The sequence below is a fragment of the Pinus tabuliformis genome, chromosome 4_2, assembly GCF_031772625.1.
Source record: "Pinus tabuliformis cultivar Carrire ecotype Pingquan chromosome 4_2, CPIR1, whole genome shotgun sequence".
In the NCBI taxonomy this organism is placed as follows: Eukaryota; Viridiplantae; Streptophyta; class Pinopsida; order Pinales; family Pinaceae; genus Pinus; species Pinus tabuliformis.
In genome coordinates, this window is record NC_142304.1 from 1,176,427,454 (window position 1) to 1,176,434,700 (window position 7,247).

The following is a 7,247-nucleotide window of genomic DNA, read 5'->3' on the forward strand; positions in this document are numbered from 1 at the left end:
ATTCGCTCTCAACTCATTGGCCAAATAAGGAGTGGTATTCCCAACAAGCCCTGCTTGTCGGTATGATGCCAACTAGGGTATACTCTGCAAAGACCAAAAATGGGAGCATCATTCTCTAACCCTATGAAGATAGGGAAGCAACATATCTAACCCTATGAGTAACAGATACAGGTCATACCTTATTTTCTAGAGTTCCCTCAACCCCAGGAGCCCTCTATCTCAATTCCTCACCCTAGGATCTCAGACAGGGAGAAAGAGTTGGCTTGTGTCCTCAATCAGTGTCGCTCTCATCATACTCAAATCTGGTATCTGCTTGTCTCAATAACAGTTGTTTCCTGTTCATATAGGACATTAAATCGAATATTATGTTAGATCATAAATAATCATATAAATAAAAAAAGGATACCATAATCATACTCCCTCTCAAGGGGTGTCAATCCTAAGCCTAAGCTTGTCTCGAACAATTGCACTGACTCAATATATGGAAGTATCTCAGTCCCAACTATATATATGAGATTCTTTGCCATCACAATGTATCCATGTCATATTTAGATCCTGATCAGATGAATATCTAAGGAGCTTCTACATCCTGCCTCACAGCTAGCCATGTTAGTAACATCATACTCAATCTATGTTGAGTGTAAAGTTATGGACCTGTTACCAATAATATCTTGGCAAATCTCATAATAAAGAAACACTCATATGTGCTCATAAAAAATAATCTCTATTAACAACAAAACATCCATGTAGTCACATATCGTAGGAGAATGTCTCAACCTAAAATGTAGAACATCTCATGCAAACATTTCAAAGCATGTTTGGTGGCAACTCTATGTGAATGAAGTAGCTCAATCCTGAATTTATTTAGGTTCTATGCACATCAACTATATATATATATATATATATATATATATATATATATATATATATATATATATATATATATATATATATATATATCTATATATATATATATATATATAGATATATATATATATATATATATATATATATATATAGTGTTAGGTCCCTATAATACTAGTGATTGCCCCATTACTATTGTAGTTGTATCCCTTATTAATATTGTTGTGCCCCTATTATCCCCATATTGTTATTTTTGTGCCTTTATATTATTATTGTTAGGTCGGCTGGGTTATATTGTCACTCCTTAGACTCCTATATATAGAAAGGAGGTTTTGTCATTTGAATCATCAAAGAATCAATCATTTGTGTAATGTAAAGGAGGTTGCCCCATCGAAGAGGTTGAATTCTAAAGCGTTGATCTATCTTTTTTATCTTTTTGTGAGCTGGTTTCATAACATTTGGTATCAGAGCTTTGGATTCTAGGGTTTCACTGCTCCAAATAGGTCATCGTGACATTTTTGCTATAACTTCTTTTTTCCGTGACATTTCAAAAGCAAAAAAAAAACCCTTTGAGTTGAAATCGCACTGAACCTTGGGTCCAAATTTCAGAGCTTTTCGCGCAATATTTGCGGAGATATGATCTGAGGAAGTCAATCTTTTTGCAGAATCCTTAATTACATTCCAAACAGATGACCTGGGGAAAATCATCATAACTTTCTCTCTGAGCATCGGATTGAAATTTCTTAAGAAGGTACAAAAATAGGACAGACTGTAGTTTCTTGTATATATATTTTTCAGAGCCAAAGGTCGAAATAGTGACACGTGGCACGTCATACAAGTTCACTCTACTGAACTAGTATATAATCAGGTCACTGTGGGAGATTTGGCATAACCCTTCCTTGGAGAATCCAATTTGGATTAGACTGGTGGCATTGGAAAGAGGACACAGAGGGCTACTGCAGGTCACAATTTTAGAACTTAAAGATCCGAAAGTACAGAGTTATAGTCGTTTCAAGATCAAGCTCCTAAAATCAAGAAAAAGCAAGATGAGGAAGTTTGATGGCAAGGATCCGGTAAATTGGATACTTCAAATGGAGCAATATTTTGATCTACATGGTGTACCACTATTACAAAAGATATGTATTGCATCTTCATATTTATAACTGGATCAATTTTTATGGTATAAAGGGCTTTGTTCTGGTAAACAACTTGTTATGTGTGTAGAAATTTTGAATAATATAACACTCACTCACAGAGATTATCCTGATTATACACTATTTGCGAAATGCATGCATAATACAAAACCTCCTCTACGTTGATCATCAATGTGTGGAATCAAAAACAATCACATGCGCACATTGAAACATCAATCACACATATCAACACAATATGTACTGGGGAAAGCATGCAGCTGAAAACCCCCAACTATCTGTATATTATAATGATAGAGAACATGTAACAATACATAGTACAATACTCCTCACAAGTACTCAGTACTATCTCCACCTGTTACACACAAACTAGCTCTGATCCGAACAAGTCACTGGTTCAAATCTCCTCCGTTGTTTGCCTGCCTCTACTGCACAATCCAAAGTGAGAATGATTACTTTCCAAGCTCATTTTCCCTTGGCTTGTACTGCGCAATCCTCATTGGCAATCTCAATCACTGATTGTGCAAATCTCATGCACAGCTATAGTCACAACTGATAGTAGTCTCCACCTCTAACACCTGTCTCCACTGAACTGTCCATGCACTGAGTTAATTGATGTATTCTTTAGTTGATTTATGAGTTAATAATTAGTGAAATAATTAATAATTAATTCACATCACTCATCACTAGTGTATTCTGCAGTTAGACTAAATACACTAGTTCAACTAAGTCAAACTGAACACAACTCCATCAACTCCTCAATCAACTCCACCAAACTCAACCACTTGAGTTCTATCTGAAGTCCATCATGCAATAGCTCAACTGACCCATAAGAAAAGCGTATTTCCTTCTGACAGTTGCATGTGCCACATTCGTAGCTTGAACTGAAGTGCTGCAAGAGGATAAGATAATGTTTATAGTCCAAATATTACTAAGAGCTAATAATATTCGACTGTTCTATTTTTAGACTGGCAGTCCAAAAATAGACTCCAACCATATGTCTAAAAATAGAAGTCCATCTATTTTTACCAACATGACCAAACATCCACAAATAGCATCCTGCAACTCATAAACCATGATCCATATATCTAAAAATAGACATAGTAAAAAACTAGACTTTGCGCCAAAAATAGTCTGCGGGCCCACTTAGTGAAGGCGACTTCTTTTCACTAAGCTCCATCATCTTGTTGAATTTTCAACAATGTGGTCAATTTTCACGGAGGAAATGATAGCACATTATGAGGATACAGAGAACAACACCACAACAATTGCAAAGAGTAAAAGGGCTTTGTTACATAGTGGAAAGTAAAATTATGGCAACAAGGAAGTCTACCTCTCACAACTATAAAGGTGGAAGTGTTGTTTCTTCTAGCCTTCCACAACCTACAAGGGTTACACCACAACAATTGGAAGAAAAAAGAGAAAAAGGAATTTGTTACAATTGTGATAGCAAATGCACTAAAGGTCATAAGTGTGCTGAGAAGAAATTATTTTACATAGAGTATGAAGAGGAGGAAGAAAAGGATAAAGAAACATCAAAAGAAGAGGATATATGCCAGGACCCAACCCCAGAGAAACAAGAAATGAATCCGACCATATCTTGTAAAGGATTGGAAGAAATTAGCACTCCTCAAACTCTAAAAATAGAAGAACTACTCAGCGTTGAGGACAACACTTTTTTGAAGGAGAGGGGCATGTTAGGTCCCTATAATACTAGTGATTACCCCATTACTATTGTAGTTGTATCCCTTATTAATATTTTTGTGCCCCTGTTATCCCCATATTGTTATTACTGTGCCCCATAGAATCCCTCTATTGTTATTTTTGTGCCTTTATATTATTATTGTTAGGTCGGCTGGGTTATATTGTGACTCCTTAGACTCCTATGTATAAAAAGGAGGTTTTTTCATTTGAATCATCAAAGAATCATTCATTTGTGTAATGTAAAGGAGGTTGCCCCCTCGAAGAGGCTGAATTCTAAGGAGTTTTTCTATCTTTTTTATCTTTTTGTGAGTTAGTTTCATAACACACACACACACACATATATATGGATGTTTAAAGATGGAACATTAATGCTTCAATCAACTGTCAGATTCCATGTCAAGTTCAATAACATCTTGAACTTCAAATCAGAGTGTCCAAGCATTAGAATTTCCATTATTCAAAAACATTTTTCAACATCTTTGTAATATAGAATTCCTTTCCCAAATTCTAGAAATCGATTCAGCATGCCATGATACATCGTTTCGAGCTTGAGAAGCCATCTCCCTCTTCCTTAGTTCACCAGAGGCTCATCACCTGTCAAGAGTAGACCATCATTATGTAAAACCAAAACCATAATCACGATCAAATCCATACCTTGGAACTCATCATTCTGACTTCATCAAATAATTGTCAAATATGGACATATTTGGATCAAGGAGCTTGCTTCATGCAATGCTCTCTGCAAACATAATGCCTTATTAAGCCAACATAATCAAATTTACATAAATAAATGTTGTATCAACAAAGTTAGCTCATGAGAGGTCAGAAGTCAAATCAAAACTATTATCAAAGTCATCAATAGCACAATATCAATTCTTTCAACCAGGTGACAAGTAGATCACATATCAAGTCTTGACTTCATCTATTATCATGACAACAAGTTTTCATCAACCATGAAATATCAATCCAAAACTTCATCAAGTCATTCTCATAATCATAATACAAGTTATTTTTGTCACTAGATGCAAATGCATACACCAAGGATAAGTCATGCAGGTTCCATCTTCATACTGAATCACAACTATCAATACTTCAGCCATTGTGCTAGGAACAGGAGGCTAATACAAAACCATTTTTCCAAATATCCACATAAGTTATTGAAGGTCAGTATGCCCACATAGCATTGACATTAGGGAAAATCAACAACCGTCAAAATCAAATCATTAGTCACTAGGTCAAATCCAAATTTGTTATTATAGAGAGATCTATAGTCCAAAGCATAGCCCAATCATCAATTCAAAGTTCTAAATCATTGTCAAGCATCATGTCAAAGCTCCAAACATAGCTCATCTATAACGATCATCCAAGTCATTCCAAAATCTTGTAGCACAAGCCTTAAACATAATGACATATCTATATGTATGTCCTAGTCACTTGCAACACAAGTTCAGTCTTCATGTTCATATTATGGAAAAAATTCAAGCTTTTCATGCTTGCCGATCTTACGGTTATTTTCAACACATCTGTAGTGTTATGCTCCTATACCAATAGGTGTCATATTTCATGATTGACTTGATGAGCTCTGTAATATGTTCATACCTTTTCTTGTTGCAAAGGTTTTCCATATTGTCAAAAAATCAAAAAATTTAAAAAATGTAAAGAGGGTATACCCTAAAAGAAAAATCAAAGGGTAAAAAGAATAAAATGGTCAAAAAATGAGAAGAAATGAACCCCAAACAAAAATAGACCAGGAAAGTGTGCAAGTCTAAATGCCACTACTATTTCATTTTCTGTAATAAGTAATTGTGTGCAACTTGTTAATCTTATGCCACGATTAATGAAGAGTCTAACTATTTAAACTTGGCTCATTCATTTTTCAATTTCATGTTGTAGATACAGAACAAATATCTAACCAAACAGTGTAATCTTGGCAGATAAGTAGATAGGTAGAGTGAATAAAAGGAGCTCAACAGTGTAATCTGAGCCCTTGGATGTAATAAGGTTAGATTTAGATAGACTTCCATATGTAAAAGAAAAAGTGTGATAAGGGTTTTCCAGTCTAAGTGCACCCTAATAAAGAAGAAAAAATGTCAGGCTAAAGTAGGTAGGGTAGATAGATGATGTTGTAGAATTACTTGTGATGGATAATGTCTCTAAAAGGTGTTAATTTTCACTTTTATCACAAGTGCAAGGCATACATTACACTTGATGCAATTCAAGCAAAACAAGGTTAAATAACTAATTTCCATTCACATTTTTCCCTAAAGATTTCACTAATTCCCCCTAAAAGTATTAAGGACTTTGAAAATCAAAGAGGCTCAGAGCATTTCTCTGACTTCTGGAGGGACCAGACCCTCGGCCCAATGATTTAAAAGCCTAAGTACTCAAAAATAATCCATCCATCATTCATTTCATTTCATAAATTTAGCCTAAGTAAAAAACCTATTTTACTTAGGAAATGCATAATATCACTTGAAAAACCCCTTTTCTCGCTTTAGCCTAAGCTTTAAATGTAAATGTCTCACATTTTTACTTGGTGCTTATCATTTGGTTTCATATTAACTTTAACAAATATTATATAGATCCCGATAAATTTACCCATTTCCCGTATTATGTAATTATATTAAAAACCCCCACATTTTATATAATTCCCATCCTGATGGTCTATAACCATTATATAGTTAAAACATGAATTAATAAGTTTAAATGAAACTTATTAAGAACCTTTCCCTGCCACACTAAAGGGATTAATTAGCACCCAGTTAATTAACAACCTATCTATCCAATAGAATCACCCCCGATACAATTAAATCTACATTAATTATATTTGGCCCCGCTATATAAACTCCCGCCATGTCCCAAGTCCGTCAGCCGTCCGATCATCGCATCCCCATCCGACTGTCGATGGTGATATCACGACCACCCTTCCCACCTCGTTTTAACTCGCGATCGCTCAGCGGTTTTCTACCATACCCGTAGCCACGCATCGCCTGCTCCATATGCTCGCTCACCCTCCATTCAAAACTGCCTAGCTCCAAAAGCGGTGCGATGCTTACCGCTTACCACCCTTCCGCATAACGACAAAGCGTCACATCACGCTAACGTCACCCACTTGATAAATACCAAAAAGTCCCGCCAACCTTATTTTTGCTAAATAAAGCGGAAAAATGTCATTTTCACTGTTATTCACTGTAGACTATGCTCCCATGCAAAACAACGTCCCAATCGACTGTTCGAGCTTGCAAACCACCACCTAGTTGAGAACCTTGCTGCGACGCCGCCCAGAACCTGTCATCCTCCCATCCAGGCATTATTCACCGTCTTGAAACAGGTATTTATCCAAGTTGCGCTGAAACCTTGTGATTTTGGTTTTTTGCTTAAAATTCTACAAGAAACAGCCAAATTCAGGTCTATTCCACGTTTGTATTGGCCATACAAATCTCCCAACCTATTGTCTTGCCTATTGTTCACAGAATTTCCCCTATTTTCATCTTTGAATCCACAAGAACCAAAGATGGAAACCCCTGT